The sequence below is a fragment of the Tachyglossus aculeatus genome, chromosome 21 (genome assembly GCF_015852505.1).
Source record: "Tachyglossus aculeatus isolate mTacAcu1 chromosome 21, mTacAcu1.pri, whole genome shotgun sequence".
NCBI classification, from domain to species: domain Eukaryota; kingdom Metazoa; phylum Chordata; class Mammalia; order Monotremata; family Tachyglossidae; genus Tachyglossus; species Tachyglossus aculeatus.
Genome location: NC_052086.1, coordinates 52,531,466 through 52,549,046, shown reverse-complemented (window position 1 = coordinate 52,549,046; position 17,581 = coordinate 52,531,466). Strand labels below are relative to the sequence as shown.

Below are 17,581 nucleotides of genomic sequence, written 5' to 3'. Positions count from 1 at the left end.
TTAGTACAGTGTGCTGCACATAGTAAGTGCTCAAGAAATACGATTGACTGAAGCAATTAGGAAAGCTGGGATTAGAACCCAGGCCCTCTGACTCCGAGGCCCAGGCTATTTCCACGAGGCCATGCTGCTTCTCAGGCTAAGGGCTCTTGCTTCCTCATTCTCTGTTCTGTGAAGTTCATTCTGTGTCAGAATGAACGGCCAGCTGTGTACTCCATAGGTATCTCCCTCGATTAAATATCTCCCGCCTCTGCGGTCTGGAAAATTACTCTGGTTGCAAAGGAAAGCAAACAGCCAGGTGCTGGCTGACCTGCCCAGGCAGGGCGGAAACAGTAGCGATGAGTTCATGAGCAGATATATGCCACCCTCTAGAAGCCCAGATTTGATTATTTTAATCAATCAATGATATTTATTGAGCACTTACCGTGTGCAGAGCACTTTACTAAGCACTTGAGAGAGTACAATAAAACAGAGTTGGTAGGTACTTAGTACAGTACCTGGCACAATCAGTGATATTTATTGAGTGCTTACTGTATACAGAGCACTCTACTAAGCGCTTGGGAGAGTGCAATAAAACAGAGTTGGTAGGCACTTAGTACAGTGCCTGGCATAATCAATGATATTTATTGAGGACTTACTGTATGTAGAGCACTCTACTAAGCACTTGGGAGAGTACAATAAAACAGAATTGGTAGGCACTTAGTACGGAGCCTGGCATAATCAATGGTACCGACTCCGCCACATATCTGCTGTGTGATCTTGGGCAAGTCACTTAATTTCTCTGAGCCTCAGTTACCTCATCTGTAAAATGGGGATTAAGACTGTGAGCCCCACGTGGGACAACCTGATCACCCTGTATCCTCCCCAGTGCTTAGAACAGTGCTTTGCACATAGTCAGTGCTTAACAAATGCCAATTATTACTATTATTATTATTATTTATTGAGGGCTTACTGTGGGCAGAGCACTCTACCAAGTGCTTGGGAGGGTACAATAAAACAGAATTGGTAGGCACTTAGTACAGAGCCTGGCATAATCAATGGTATTTATTGAGGGCTTACTGTGGGCAGAGCACTCTACTAAGTGCTTGGGAGGGTACAATAAAACAGAATTGGTAGGCACTTAGTACAGAGCCTGGCATAATCAATGGTATTTATTGAGGGCTTACTGTGGGCAGAGCACTCTACTAAGTGCTTGGGAGAGTACAATAAAACTGAGTTGGTAGACAGTAGAGTGCCTGGCACATAGTAAGTGCTTGATAAACACAATAAAAAAGAGCCTGTAGCCTTCACCTGTTGTTCAACCTCTCCAGCCTCTGGCCTCCCTTTTCAGTAATTCTGACAACAGGTCACTTGGAACTAACTGATCACCTCTTCTCCTTTCCCCTCTCAGGGTCTCAGCTAGAGAGTTTCCAATACTCTACCAGTCTCAACTACAGGTGGGAGAGTCAAGCAGAGGCCTACCCATTCCATCCCTAGCTTAGGCAGTGGCTAGTGAGCGGTAGGCAATCTGCTACAAGTCAGAACTCAACCGGGCTGGGCAGCAGCGGCACGGGAGAGAGTTGAGGGCGGAGATTCAAGTTTACTGTGTGGAACGAGGCAATGGTAAACCACTTCCACATTTTTACCAAGAAAACTCTATGGATCCCCTACCAGAACAATTGCTGATGGAAATGGGGCATTCTGGGAGAGATGTGTCCATGGCATCACTATGGGTAGGACTGGACTCGACAGCATAAGACAACAACAACAACACCCTTACAATGAAGTCAGTTTTGGGTGCTGGGCTTTGGAAGAGGAAAGTCCAGTGGTGAAGCAACCAAATTTATCTCGTCAAGTTCGACCCTTCTCCTCTGCAATCTCACTTCTTTTCCTGTATCCAGGACATCTCTTTATGGATGTCCCACTGACACCTCAAGCTCAACGTGTCCAGAGCTGAACTCATCTTTGCTTCCAAATCCTCTTTGTCACCTAACTTTCCCATCACGCTGGACAATTTCACCATCTGCCCCATCTCTCAAGCCCACGACTGTGACATTATCTCTGACTCTTCTTTCTCCTTTGCACATAGTAAGCACTTAACAAATGCTGTCATCATCATCATCATCATCATCCTTCAAGCCCCAAATTCAGCTTGTCACCAATCCTGTGGTTCTTCCTTCACAACAGCTTCAGAATCTGCCTCTTGTTCTCCATCCAAACCATACTGGTCAAGTGCTTATCAGATGTAGACTTGATTCATTCACTCATTCAATCGTATGTATTGAGTGCTTACTGTGTGCAAAGCACTGTACTAGGCACTTGGGAGAGTACCATACGACAACAGACACAGTCCCTGCCCACAACCAGCTCACAATCTAGATTCGACTAGTGCATCAGCCTCCATACAGACCTCCATGCCTCCAATCTCCCCCTTCTCCAGTCCAAACTTCACTGCCCAAATATTTTTTTAAAACATCATTTTTATGCATATTATTATTACATTCCGTGTCAAGCACTGTTGTAGATACAAGTTCATCAGGTTGGAGTCCCTGTCCCACAGTGGGTTCACAGTCTAAGAAGGGGGAAGAACAGGCATTGACACTTCTTTTTAGCAGATGAGGAAACTGAGCAGTTAAGTGATTGGCCCAAGGTCACACAGTAAACAAGTGACAGAGTTGGGATTTGAACCTAGGTCCTCTGACTCCCAAGCTCATGCATTTTCCCTTAGGCCATGCTGCTCCTCTTACAAACTTCCAGTGGTTACCCATTCTTCTCTGCATCAAACAGAAAACTCTGACCCAGTGTCCCTGAGGCACTCAATCAGCTCTACCTGCATATTCTTACTCATACTCAGCCCGCCTTCTCCTACCTCACCTCACATCTCCTGCCACAGCTCAGCCAGCACACTCTACCCCTCTAGCACCAGCCTGATAAGTGCCCCAAATCTATCTCACAACTGACACCTTTCCCACATCCTCCCCCTGGCCTGGAACTCCCTCCCTTCCATATCCGCCAGACCAGCACTCTCTCCGCCTTCAAAGGGTCAAGTATCAAGTGTCAAAGTGTCAAGGTCACATCTCCTCCAAGAGGCCTTCTCAGATTAAGCCCTCTTTCCCCCCACTCTCTCTCTCTTCGGCATTGTCTATGCACTTGGATCTGTGACCCTTGGACATTTGATATTCATCACACTCCCAAACCCACAACACTTATGTACCTATCTGTGTTACATAGTATAAATTTTACTTATTTTTTTACATTAATGTCTGTCTCCCCCTCTAGTCTGTAAACTTGTTATGGGCAGGGAATGTGCCTGCTAATTCTGTTTGTACTCTCCCAAGCACTTAGTACAGGGCTCTGCACAAAGTAAGCGCTCAATAAAAACTATTGATTGAAAGCCTGTAGACAGCAGCCTCCTTTACTAGTGGCTTTATTTATGTTTACACTATTTCATTTTCCCCATCGTGTCTGTTGCCAAATCCCTCCCCACTTTTTTCTTAGATTGAAGGGCCAGGGACCATGCCTATTTCTCACCGTTATATTTTTTTCTCAATGCTTAATACAGTGCTCTGCACACAGTAGGCTCTTAATAAATACTTAACTCTTTGGAATACCCCGGAGCCTGCCATCTTCTATCTGAGCAGGTTTGCTATGGCAGGAGGGCATCCCTTCCTGTTAGGCTAAGGGATTTCCTGTCTCTCAGTTCAACCGGCTCCCTCTGGGCAAACAAGCCTGCAAGGATATCTCTTCTTCTGCTCTTGAATCCCATTCTGGGCCTATTGCTCTTGCAAATCCCACTCCAGATGATTTCCTTCCCGGCGAGGCCCACTCTTCTCCCTCTGTTGCATTGTGCTTTCCTGAGTGCTTAATAGAGTGCTCTGCACACAATAAATGCTCAATAAATTCATTCATTCGTTTATTCAATTGTATTTATTGAGCACTTACTAAGTGCAGAGCACTGTACTGAGTAAGCACTTGGGAAGTGCAATTCAGCAACAGATAGAGGCAATCCCTGCCCACAATGGGCTCACAGTCTAGAAGGGGGGAGACGGACATCAAAACAAGTGAACAGGCATCAGTAGCATCATTAGAAATAAATAGAATCATAGATATATACATATCATTAATAAAAATAAATAGAATTATAATTATAAATATGTACAAATATACACAAGTCCACAGCCTAACTACCAGAGTTGAGTTAACTATAGACACTAAGGAGAAAACCCAGGCTTCGTGAAGTGGGAAGTAACCATGGCATTGTCTTGATCTGAAGAAGTTCAGGGTACGTGAGAGGTTAGTGGTTTGCTGATAAGGTAACCTGAAAAAGGTAAATCTGTGGAGAATTTGCCAAACATGTAAAACGCTGCTCATGAAGTTGCATTGACTTTGTGGTACTGAAATTTAGACAGCTGGGCAATGTGGGTGAACCCAATGTTTCTAATAGAAAATATTTTCTCACCTGAAGACAAATGACTGCAAATATCATTATTTATCTGATGAAAAGTCCATTTTTTCCCCCCAGTAAATAAACCTCTCATCCAGGAAAGTAACATATGGCCACAGCAACTGACCTTGAATAACTATTTTTAGGAATACGCCTGCAGAGGGACTAGGGTTACAGAAACGGTAGAAAATCCAGAGCAAAAGGAAGGGATTAGTGTGAGGAATGAAGACCTCAACTCACAGGCCCTTGGCAACTTTTCTTTCTCTGTTTCAGTTTTTTAAGCTCAAAGGAAAAACGATATGAAGTGTGAAGACTAAAGGTGAAAAAGAAAGGAACACTGGACTCTAGAGAGTAATAAAAATAACTGTGGTTCTTGTTAAGGGCTTACTACGTACCAAACACTGTACTCAACTCTGGGATAGATACAATAAAAGCAGGTTGGACACAGACCCTGTCCCACATGGAGCTCACAGGTGAGGTAGACAGTAGAACTGACATTGATTGAAGTCCCAATTTACAGAAGAGATAACTGAGAAAGAAGTTAACTTACTTGCCAAAGTCACCCAGCAGGCAAGTGGCGGAGCCAGAATTAAATAAAAAAAAGATGGCATTTTTTTTAAGCGCTTACTATGTGCCAAGCACTGTTCTAAGCCCTGGTATAGGTACAAGGTAATCAAGTTGTCCCAGCTGGGGCTCACGATCTTAATCCTCATTTTACAGGTGAGGTAACTGAGGCACAGAGAAGTTAAGTGACTTACCCAAAGTCACACAGAAGACAAGTGGCAGAAACAGGATTAGAACCCATGAACTCTGACTCCCAAGCCCGGGCTCTTTCCACTGAGCCATGCTGCTTAGTGAAGCATCTCAGAAGTCAGTTAGCAGAAAGGGTTGGAATAGCTTTGAGCCCTCGGGATCTCTAATGTGGCAGCTTCTTTTCCTGTTTTAAGGACTGGATACCATTTTTTAACAAATGACCCGGAATGATCAAGTGTCACCCAGTATTTTTGAACATTGAATTACCAGTCAAAATAAGAAGTGTCATTGGCTTTTTAGTTGCACAATTTTAATATGCTAAGGAAACAGCAAACAGCCAGTGGAGTTGGAGACATAGTGGTTTCCATCAGAGAATGTGGGCAGAGGGAGCAGTGAGAAAAGAAGGAAAAGAAAGAAGTAAAATGTCGACCTTCACTCGGCCTGTGGAATGAGAACAGAGTGTTTTATTACTGTGGTTCTTGGGAGCCGACCCTCGTTTCTTGTCTTTGTCTTCCCACAGGAACACGATGAGTGATATTCACCACTCCTTGATCCGTCGAGATGCATTAAGTGCTGCTAAGGAAGTTCTGTATCATTTAGACATTTATTTCAACAGTCAGCTCTAAAATGCACCTCTTCCTATTGTGGACAAAGGTCCCATTGAACTTCTGGAAGAATTCATATTTCAGATCCCCAAAGAACGTAATTCGCAACCAAAAGTAAGTAGCGAGGGCTACTTACTTAAGGGGCAAAATGGGGTGATAAACCCCTAAATCAGAGGAGTGCATTTCTTGGTCAAGTTTTAGGGCATTCCAGTATGAACTGGTTATGTGTCATTTAGAGTTATTGTGTATTCTTTACAGGATTTTCTTGAATAAAATAATGAGTCCCGTCCCCCTCTGAAAATGTCTAATTCCCTAGTCCTCCTATCACTTGCATTCTCTGTCAGAAGATCGGTAGTAAAATGATGATGATGATGATGGTGGTGGTATTTGTTAAGTGCTTACTATGTGTTAAGCGCTGGGGTGGATACAAGCTAATCAAGTTGGACACAGTCCTGATCCCACATGGGGCTCACGGTCTTCATCCCCGTTTTACCGATGAGGTAACCGAGGCCCAGAGAAGCCAAGTGACTTGACCAGGGTCACCCAGCAGTCAGGTGGCAGGGCCGGGATTAGAACCCAGGTCCTTCTGACTCCTAGTTTCGGGCTCGATCCGCTTTGCCATGCTGCTTCTCCAGGATAATTCCAGTGCCGCCTTGGAAGGCTCATAGCACTTGATTAATAATCAAAGCCTCCTTTCTTCTTTCCTTATTGCAGCCTCTTCTGGGCTTTTTGTTGGGAGCCCTTTTCCTGATTTTAGCTTCTGTGAGGTCAGCTGATCATGAGGACACATTTGCAATGGGGATCATGTGTAATGCCTGCAGTAGTTGTTTTCTGAGCCCCACTCCTCCTGCCCAAGAGCATGATGTTTATTTTTCATTGCAAGCATAAGGTGGCAGAGCCCAGCTAGTTGGGCTCCATCCTGGTCTCAGCCGCAGAGTCTACGAGTATGCATCAGAGAACTCCTTAGTCGTATGTATTGATCGCTTACTGTGGGCAGAGCACGGTACTGAGCGCTTGGGAGAGTGCAGTCCAACAGTATAGCAGACACATTCCCTTCCCACAACAAGCTTAAAGCCTAGAGTCAGTCAGTCAGTGAATCGTATTTATTGAGTGCTCAGAAATTCCTGTAATAAACGCTGTGGAAATATGGATGGAATCCCACACCTCCCTGATATTTGAGGTTTTTGCAGAGGAAGGGACTAGGAAACCAGGAGCAGAACATCCTTTTGCTTTCTAGAAACCCCAGATCCTATTGCCTTTCTTTGCTTTGTTTCACAGAGGCTGAATTCACTTCAGGAGCTTCAACTCCTCGAGATCTTGTGCAGTTACTTCCAGGAACAAACCAAGGATTCCGTCAGGCAGATTATCTTCTCATCCCTCTTCAGTCCTCAGGGGAACAAAGCAGATGATAGTCGGTTGGCCTTACTTGGGTAACTGGTCTCGATGGCAGTGGCAGTGTGTCGGGTTCCAGTGCTAGAGTGTGCTGCATCCTGGCTGCAGGTAAGCTTCTGAAAATGAAGTCGGGTGGGGAGGGATTTGGGGCCCCAGAGAAGCAGTGTGGTGTAGTGAAAACAGAGTGCACCTGGGAGTCAGAGGACACGGGTTCTGATCTTGGCTCCGCCACCTGCCCGCTGTGTGACCTTAGGCAAGTCCCTTCACTTCTCTGGGCCTCAGTTATCTCATCTGCCAAATGGGGATGAAGACTTTGAGCCCTGTGTGGGACAGGGACTATGCCTGACCCGATTACCTTGTATCTAACCCAGCGCTTAATACAGGGCCTGGTACATAGTAAGCACTTAGCAACCACCAATCAATCAATAAGGGATTTTGTGAATTTTCTTTCCTAAACAGAAATTTCTGAAAATCAATTTAACTCTTATTCTATTCTTATTATCACCTGGATTACTACTGTTATATTCGTTGAGCATTTACTGTGTGCCAGGCACTCTCCTAAGCATTGAGGTAGATATAGATTCATCAGGTCTGATGCAGACCCTATCCCACAAGAGGCCCACAGTCCAAGTAGGAGGGAGAACAGGTAATCAGTCCCCATTCTACAGCGCTAGGCATGTCAGCGCTGAACAAACATTACTATTAGTATCATTATAAGCCTAGATGTTTCAGTTAATCCGAGGTATTTACTGAGGGCTTACTCTGGACAGAGCTCTCTGCTGGGCACTTGAGGGAATGAATTAGAGTTGGTAGACACGATCCCTCCCCTCGAGAAGCTTACAGTCTAGCAGGGGAAGACAGACAATAAAGTAAGGTACAGTAGACGGAAACAGCATAAATACATAGACAAGTGTAGACAAGATACATAGACAAGACAAGTGTCTATGTAGACAAAGTTTTTAATGGTTTTGACCCCTTCCTCACCTTCCTTCTCTCCTTTTCCATGCCCACTCTGATCCTTGGAGACTTCAACATCCACATGGATATCCCTGGTGACTCCTCTGCCGCCCGCCTTCAATCTCTCCTTGACGCTGCCAACCTCTTGCTCCACCCCACCTCGCCCACTCACCAACTTGGTCACACACTCGACCTCATCATCTCCTACCGCTGCACTGTCCCCACCCTCACCGACTCTGAAATCCCTCTCTCTGATCATAACCTTCTCACCTGCCTCCTCACTCACACTCCTTTCCCCTGTAAATCTATATTACTTCCTCATAGAGACCTCCGCTCTCTTGACCCCATCCATCTTTCTGAGCGCCTCACACCCCACCTCGCCTCCCTTTCCTCTCTACCCAGTCTTGATAATCAGATTACTGCTCTCAACTCTTCCCTCTCTACTCAGCTCGACTCTCTTGCTCCCCTTTCCCTTCGCCGCTCTCGTGCCACTAACCCACAACCCTGGATCACTGCCACTGTCTGCCTCCTTGGCTCTTATGCTCAAGCTGCTGAACGCTGCTGGCGAAAGTCTAAACACCGTGCCAACCTCGTTCACTTCAAGTTTATCCTTTCCTGCCTTAACTCTGCCCTCTCCTCTGCCAGACAAAACTATTTCTCCTCCCTTATTGAAATCCATGCCCATCATCCCCGTCAGCTCTTCCATACATTTAACTCCCTTCTCAGGCCCCCAGTTCCTCCCCCTCCTCCTTCCCTCACCCCCAAAGATCCGGCCTCCTAGTTCATTAATGAAATTAAATCCATCAGGTCTGAGCTCCCCAAAGTCACTCCCCCGCCTTCTCTAACCCCCCGGCTCTCAATGCTCTCCGCTATTCTCCCATCCTTCCAGCACTATCCTCAGAGGAGATCTCCTCCCTCCTCTCAAGTGCTACTCCGGCCACCTGTGCTTCTGACCCCATTCCCTCTCATCTTATGAAATCTCTCGCTCCGTCCCTTCTCCCCTCCTTAACTTCGATCTTCAACCACTCACTCTCCACTGGTTCCTTCCCCTCTGCCTTCAAACATGCCCACGTCTCTCCCATCCTAAAAAAACCCTCTCTTGACCCCACCTCACCTTCTAGTTATCGCCTTATCTCCCTCCTACCATTCGTTTCCAAACTCCTTGAATGAGTCGTCTACACATGCTGCCTCGAATTCCTCAATGCCAACTCTCTCCTCGACCCCCTCCAATCTTGCTTCCATCCCCTACATTCCAGGGAAACTGCCCTCTCAAAGGTCACCAGTGACCTCCTCCTTGCCAAATCCAACGGCTCCTACTCTATCCTAATCCTCCTCAACCTCTCAGCTGCCTTCGACACTGTGGACCACCCCCTTCTCCTCAACACGCTGTCCAACTTTGGCTTCACAGACTCCGTCCTCTCCTGGTTCTCCTCTTATCTCTCCGGCTGTTCATTCTCAGTCTCAGACTGAACCCGCTCCTTCCTCTCCCCCTGCTCCCCCTCCCCCTCCCCCCGCCTTACCTCCTTCCCCTCCTCACAGCACCTGTATATATATATATATATATATATATATATATATATATATGTGTGTGTGTGTGTTTGCACATATTTATTACTCTGTTTATTTATTTTATTTGTACATATTTATTCTATTTATTTTATTTTGTTAATATGTTTTGTTGTCTGTCTCCCCCTTCTAGACTGTGAGCCCACTGTTGGGTAGGGACCATCTCTATATGTTGCTAACTTGGACTTCCCAAGCACTTAGTACAGTGCTCTGCACATAGTAAGTGCTCAATAAATACGATTGAATGAATGATTAGAAGTGCACTGTGGGGTTGGTGCGTAGGGGGCACTTAAGTGACACTGAAGAGTTGAAGCAACATCCAGTCGGTGGAGGATAGCGTAACAGTGCGGCCGAGTGAAAAAAGCACAGGACTGGGAGTCAGAGGACCTGGGTCCTGTTTCTGGCTCTGCCACTTGCTTCCTGTGAGACCTTGGGCAAGTAACTTCTCTGTGCCTCAGTTTCCACAGCTGTAAAATGGGGAATAAATACTTGTTCTCCCCACTCTTCTTAGATTTTGAGCCCTGTGTGGGACAGGGAGTGTGACCGACCTAACTTTTATCTATCCCAGCGCTGAGTACGGTACTTGGCACAAGTACCATAATTATTTCATTATTGTTGTTATTATTATTATGTTGAACTGGTCACTCTTTTTACTATAAATCTTTCCAGCAAACACCTGTCATCTACTGTGTGAGGTTAGCCAGGGCCTTAGTGGACGACTACTGTAGTCTGGTGCAAGGATCCATTCAGATACTGAAGCAAATATTCAGCACCAGCCCTCGCTTCTGCTGCCAATTCATCACGTCAGTCACTGCGCTCTATGACCTCTCCTCAGGTAAATGTCCACTGAAACGTTTATCACTTTCAAGATACCAGGAGCCCGCAAAACCAGCTATAGGAACTGTCCCTGTATTTTAAAAGAATGCTACTAAAGTCAAGTGTACAGTAACTTGCTTCAGATATCTGCTCTCAGTTGTTCACCTGTCAGTTGGGAGCGGGCTCTGTTTAGGGAACTCGTCCCTTATTGTCCCGTGAGGTGAGAGGAAGGACTGAGGAGCCGGTGGTCATCAGCCAGAACTGGCACTTTCCAAAGATAGTGATTTTTTTTTTTCCCAACCTTCTCCCCCAGACAGGAGCATGTTTTGTCAAGAGACAGAATAGGACATGCAGAAGACTGTCTAAAATCTGAGCAGGTAAATTTTCCCATTTAGAAAAGCCTGACTCTCTGCCCTGAGGTTTGAATTATGATCTGTAAATTGTAAACGTTTATTCTGAAAAGACAGTGGCACACTCTAATGAGCATTCTATCTTTTAAAAACCGTGCTCTACCAATTTTGAAAACGTGAGCATTTGATGCTGATTCCACATTCTGTCTAATATGGCTCATATACAAGCAACTATAGGCTCACAGTCTGAAGACCTATTTGGGATTCTGGCTTTTGACTGTTCTACCATGAACCTCTTCGAGTTTGGGGGTGAAGGAGGGTGGTCCTGCCGCTCTCTGTGGGCAGGGATTGCGTCTGCCACCTCTGTTATACTGTGCTTTCCAATCATGAAAAGAGGATTCTAAGATCTCCCTTTGAAGTAGGTAGCTTGAACAAATGTGTTTGCCCTTCCAAGGCTTTCTATTTACAGTCTGTCCAGTTTCTGCCCTTATCGGAGTTTCTTTAAGACTTTAAAAAAGTGGCTTATGACCCCAAGTGAGGCTGATTTCAGGGACAGGCATCCAGGGCAGTAATTGGTCCACCCCGGGAATTGCAGTTTTCATCGAGAAGCAGTCAAGATGTGAAAATGAATTTTTATGTTGGGCTCATCCCCCATCTGCACCTTAAAGAATGAAAAGAAACCAAATAATGCTCTTTTTTAAAATAGTCTTAATGGTCCTTATCTGTTCCCAGATGATCTGATCCCACCTTTGGATTTGCTCGAGACGATCGTCACCTGGATTTTCGAGGACCCCAGGTTGATTCTCATCACTTTTCTGAACACCCCCACTGCAGCCAACCTACCCATTGGAGTCTTAGAGCTTACGCCCCTCACCGGACTAATCCGCTGGTGTGTGAAGGCCCCCCTGGCTTACAAGAGGAAAAAGAAGACCACCTTATCCAACGGCCACACCGACAACTAAATCGCCAAGGACTCCTCCCTTGGATCCATCAGAGACTGCCACTCCCTGTATTCGAAACTGTACTTAAGTGTCCTGCAGGTTCTGATGATGATCCGGGTGCATTTAACTGAGAAGAACCTCTACAGCCGCCTTGGGCTGGTCCTGTTTTACCACATTGTCCCCCTCATGGAGGAGATTAATAGGCTGTCGGATGAACTCAATCCCCTCAATGCCTCCAAAGAGATTGAGCTGTCTCTGGATAGGCTGGCTCAGGCTCTGCAGGTAGCCATGGTGACCGGGGCGTTGCTCTGCACCAGAGGTGAGTGAAACCGCCTCACTCACAGTTTGGATGGAGAGGAAAGGGCAGATCACGGCAATGTTGCGGAGGTGGGACTGGCAGGTTTTGGTGACGGATTGGATGTGAGGGGTGAACGAGAGAGCGGAGTCGAGGATGACACCAAGTTTGCGGGCTTGTGAGACGGGAAGGATGGTAGTGCCGTCTACAGTCATGGGAAAGTCAGGGAGAGGGCAGGGTTGGGAGGGAAGATAAGGAGTTCAGTCTTGGATATACTGAGTTATTGTCATCACTATACTGAGCACTGAATTGCGGCAGCAAATTCTGCAGTTTTCATTTTGCTTGAGGTCTGCTAGAGGGGAAGTAAACCCTAGCTGCCCTCTCATAGCTTTGGCTCTAGAATGGTCTTTCATTCTGGAGAAACAGAAACTGTGCCAGAAATGCTGAGATCTAAACCCAAATCCCACTAAGAATCATAATTTTTAGAAGCTGTTTGGGAAGTCAGGTATTTGGTGTTTGGTTTCCCCATCATCTGGCCTCTGGTGTTCCACTTCCAAAATGAGCAGGCGATGACAATGATACATTGTTATTGTTAGTATTATTATTGGAAGGTCCTGTCAGAACCAAAAGCCTGCCTGGTGAAGTTGATTACAATGAGCTAAATGTGGACAGGGAATGTGTCTGTTTATTGTTATAGTGTCCTCTCCCAAGCACTTAGTACAGTGTTCTGTACACAGTAAATGCTCAGTAAATGTGATTGATTGAATGAATGATGCCTGTGGCTTGCCTAGTGCCTCACATATCCTCTGGTCCATGCCGGTCATGTTCTTGCTGGTGTCCAATGAGTGAGGATTTTTTTAAAATGGTATTTGTTAAGCACTTATTATGTGTCAGACTCTGTACTAAGAGCTGGTGTAGATACAAGTTAATCAGGTTGGACACTGTCCATGTCCCACAAGGGGCTCACCATCTTAATCCCCATTTTTCAGATGAGGAACTGAAGCACAAAGAAGTTAGGTGACTTGCCCAAGGTTACACAGCAGGTAAATTGCAGAGGCAGGATTAGAACCCAGGATCCTCTGACCTCCAGGCCCCTTCCTATCCACTAGGCTGCACTGTAAGAAGTGTGGTTACTGAGGAGGTGGTTAAGGCGCAGACCATTGTGGAGTGCATAAACTCATTTTGGGAAGGGAATGTGTCTGTTACGTTGTTGTGTTGTCCTTTACCAAGTGCTTAGTACAGTGCCCAGCACACAGAAAGCACTCAATAAATAAGATTGGTTGATTGATTGATTGCATGTATGAGGTCTTTGCTCATGTTAGCCAGCTACAGGCAGAACCAGGGAAGCAGCATAGCCTAGTGGAAAGAGCACATGTCTGGAAGTCAGAAGGACCTGGGTTCTAATCCTGGCTTTATCACTTGTCTGCTATGTGACTTTGGGCAAGTCACTATTGTTATATTGTACTCTCCCAAGCAGTTAGTACAGTGCTCTGCACACAATATGTGCTCAATAAATAGGATTGAATGAACATCACTCCTCTGTACCTCAGTTCCCTCATCTGTAAAATGGGGATTAATACTGTGACACCAACATGGAACATGGGCTGTGTCCAACCTGATTAGCTTGTATCTACCCCAGTGTTTAGTACAGGGCCTGCCACATAGTAAACAATAAACAAATACCATAAAAAAAAAAACCCCACAAGACTAGAACCAGGTCTGATTCCCTGAGCAGTGCTCTCAGCGGTGACCCAGCAGTTGAGCTGTACACCTAATAATGAGCTCATTTTAGTAGATTCTGCTCTTTCTGGGCTTTATAAGCTCGCATCTGGCTGCTTGCTACCTAGACTAATTTTCCCAATCTCATATATGGAAGAGAGGGAGAAATATCTGGAGGGAGTAGCTGACCTTTCAGCCCGGGATATGCTTATTACTGTGATCTGCACATAGTAAGTGCTCAATAAATATGATTAAATGAATGAATCTGTCCTGAACATACAATGAGGAGGCCACAGCCCTTAGCCACCCTGGTGTCATATCACGGAGCCCATTTAGAGAAGCAGTGGCTCAGTGGAAAGAGCATGGGCTTTGGAGTCAGAGGTCATGGGTTCAAATCCCAGCTCTACCACTTGTCAGCTTTGTGACTTTGGGCAAGTCACTTCACTTCTCTGGGCCTCAGTTACCTCATCTGTAAAATGGGGATTAAGACTGTGAGCCCCCCATGGGACAACCTGATCACCTTGTAACCTCCCCAGTGCTTAGAACAGTGCTTTGCACATAGTAAGTGCTTAATAAATGCCATTATTATTATTATTATTGTTATTTACAGTCTCAGAACATTCCAAACTGGTCCATGACCATCTACTTCCCCGGCTGCTCCAACTCCTTCCAGGCCTGGCCAGGAATGTTGATACCCCAAACAAGCTTCTCCACTCCCACCACCTCCCCAGCATTCGTTGCCAGGGACTGTGGGCGAGGCGAGGTTTTTCCAACACATGGAAAAACCCCACCATAAATCCAGAGATTTCTGAATCCAAATCCTTTTTGATTCCAAGCCCTCTTCAGGCCCCAGCTCTGAGTCATCCCTGGGACCCAGGGCCTCTTCCTCATTCCAACATAAGGGTCAAAATACAACCTGAAAAGTCACCCTGATTTGCTCCCAGCCCTATAGCACTTATGTAAATAACCATAATGTATTTATTTATATTAACGACTGTCTCCCCCTCTAGACTGTAAGCTCACTGTGGGCAAGGAATGTGTCTGTTAATTGTTATATTGTACTTTCCAAGGCGCTCAGTACAGTGCTTTGCACACAGCAAGTGCTCAATAAATATGATTTATTGATTGATTGAAAAGTCCCTAGAAAGTCATTGGCTGAGCTTGTGGAGGGAGAGGAAATTCAGAGGACTATAAAGGAAGGTCCAGATTTAGGTGCTAGTTATTTTCCAGAGGAAGGCTTTTAGGAGTGTTTTGCTTCAAAGAGCTGGGTTATTCTCTCTCTCTCTCTCTTCCTCATTCTAGAAGACCAGGGCCCAGACTCTTGATTTATTAGAATTCCTCCAGGTATTCAGATGCCGACTATGAGAAGCTGTGTTGCCTAATGGATAAAGCACAGGCCGTGGGAGTCAGAAGGACCTGGGCTCTTTTCTGGCTCCACCAAGTATCTGCTGTGTGACCTTGGGCAAGTCACTTCACTTCTTTGTGCCTCAGTTTCCTCATTGGGATAAAGATTGTGAATGCTATGTGGGACAGGGACTTTGTCTTACCTAATTAGCTTGTATCTACCCCCAAGGCTTAGTACAGTGCTTGGCGTATAATAAGCGCTTTAGTAATACCATTAAAAAAAATCATTCAGAAAGTGCTTTAGAATAATATTCTGCACCCTTCACCCCTGAAAATGACTCCACTTATGATGAGGCTTATCTAGGGATGCCTGTGAGTCTGAAAAGGCCAACAGGGCACTCTCAGTCTGGCCACATTGAACACACACACACAACTCCAATTTTGGGCTTTGCCTTTCGTGAGCCACTTAATCTAGTGAAGCGAATGCTCACCTTACAAGAACATGCTGATCTGGAATATGAGATATTTGTTGTAGACTATCAGGATTTGTTTAAAGGATTAGGATATGGACCAGGAGAACACATCATTTGGATGTCATGAATTCCCTCCCAGTAGGCATCCATGCAGAAAGTTGCCCTTTCTTCTTCATGATAAACTTACAGTGCAGCACTTCGCTAGCAGAAAGGCAGTCATGGTATTTTGTTAAGTGCCAGCCCCGTGCTGTGGTTGATACAATCAGGTCAGACACAGCCCCTGTCCCACATGGGGCTCTCAGTCTTAAAAGGAGAGATAACAGATATTAAATCTCCATTTTACAGATAAAGAAACTGAGACACGGAGAAGTGAAGTGATTTACCTGAGGTCATGCAGCAGACAAGTGGCCAAGCTGGGATTAGAACACAGTTCCTCTGACTCCCAAACCTGTGCTGTTTTCACAGGACCATGCTCTATCAATCAATCAGTCATGTTTATTAAGTGCTTATTGTGTTCAGAGCACTGTACTAAGCACTTGGGAGAGTGCATCAAAGTTGTTAGACATGCTCCCTGCCCACAGCTCTGAAAGTCAAATTACAACGCTATGTTGAAGTTAGCGTTCTTTCACATTTTCACATTCATGATTGTCTGTGGGTTACTGGAGGAAGGAAGCAGCCCAGCCTTGTGGATAAGAGCCAGAAGAACGTGGGTGCTAATCCCAGCTCTGCCACTTGTCTGCTGTGTGACCTTGGGCAAGTCTCTTAACTTCTCTATGCCTCAATTACCTCATCTGTAAAGTGCAAATTAAGATTGTGAGCCCTATATGAGACAGGTGCTGATGCTCTTGTGTCTATTTCAGTGCTTTGAACGGTGCTTGACCCAAGGTAAACACTTAACAAATACCATCAACAATATAATTATTAACAAACCCCTGAGGTCACTACAAATGTGGCGTCTATGGTTATACTCAATCGATCATATTTCTTGAGAACTCACTGTGTGCAAAGCACTGTACTAAGTGCTTGGGCAAGTCCGATATAACAGAGTTGGTAGACAAGTACTTGAGCAAAGTGTTCTGGACAACCATGAGAGATGGCTAATAAGAGAGCCCATACTCCACCTGCATGAACAACTGCCTCAGCTCCCTGGATCCAGATTGGCAGATAAATTAGCTGTGGCAAAGCTGAGTTCTATTTCTGGCCGCAAACATCAGATAGCTGCCAATAACTACTCCAGTTCAAAGGACTATTTTTGCCTAGGAGATAGAACCTTTCTGGACTGAAAATTCATTTGTGGCAGTAATGAATCAACCTGGACAGAAATCAGGCCCAGAAAATAGCACCGTCCCGCCCCTTGGGCTCTGACGCAGTGGCCGAGCACACCTTAGCAAAGGTCATGGCTTCCACCACACATAAAAGCCACTGAGTGGGAGGAGGGTTTTCGAAGCACAAGACAAGCAGGTGGGTGAACAGGTACCTTTCAATTCCATTTTCTTGTGGATTTCTTTTGTGTGACTTCTTCTTCTGAAAATCAGCTAAGTAAGAACACTTAGACCCAGGAAGATAGGATATATGATTAGAACATGCTGTCAGCAGCCTGTAGGAAAAGTCAATGTCAGAGGGAATTAGAGACTTGATGTAAAAAGGAGTTGCAGGGCAAACTTCAAAGTGACCCTAATTAGAAACCTCAACAGGTAAAAGGACAAGGTTCTGGGAGAGGAAAGGGCATAGCCAGGTGAGAGCTGGGGGCCACTGGGTGGTAGGGAAATGAAACGCAAATAAGAAAAAGGATGTTAAAGGAGAACATTTGCACGGAAATGTTATTCTCAAGATCCGCTTAACTAGGGGATCCCTTTCTTCTGCCTTACTGAGAATGGGCTGATCACGGTGAATTTTCCAAGCTTAGCTGTGACCTGTTGGAACTCAAGCAATTGGATTTACTGAGTGCTT

The 17,581-nt window shown here is 45.5% G+C and overlaps 1 pseudogene; it reads left to right on the top strand.

The window, feature by feature from the left end:
- The first annotated feature begins 5,700 nt into the window (after nt 1–5,700).
- LOC119942127 lies at nt 5,701–16,914 on the top strand (annotated as a pseudogene).
- The last annotated feature ends 667 nt before the right edge of the window (nt 16,915–17,581 follow it).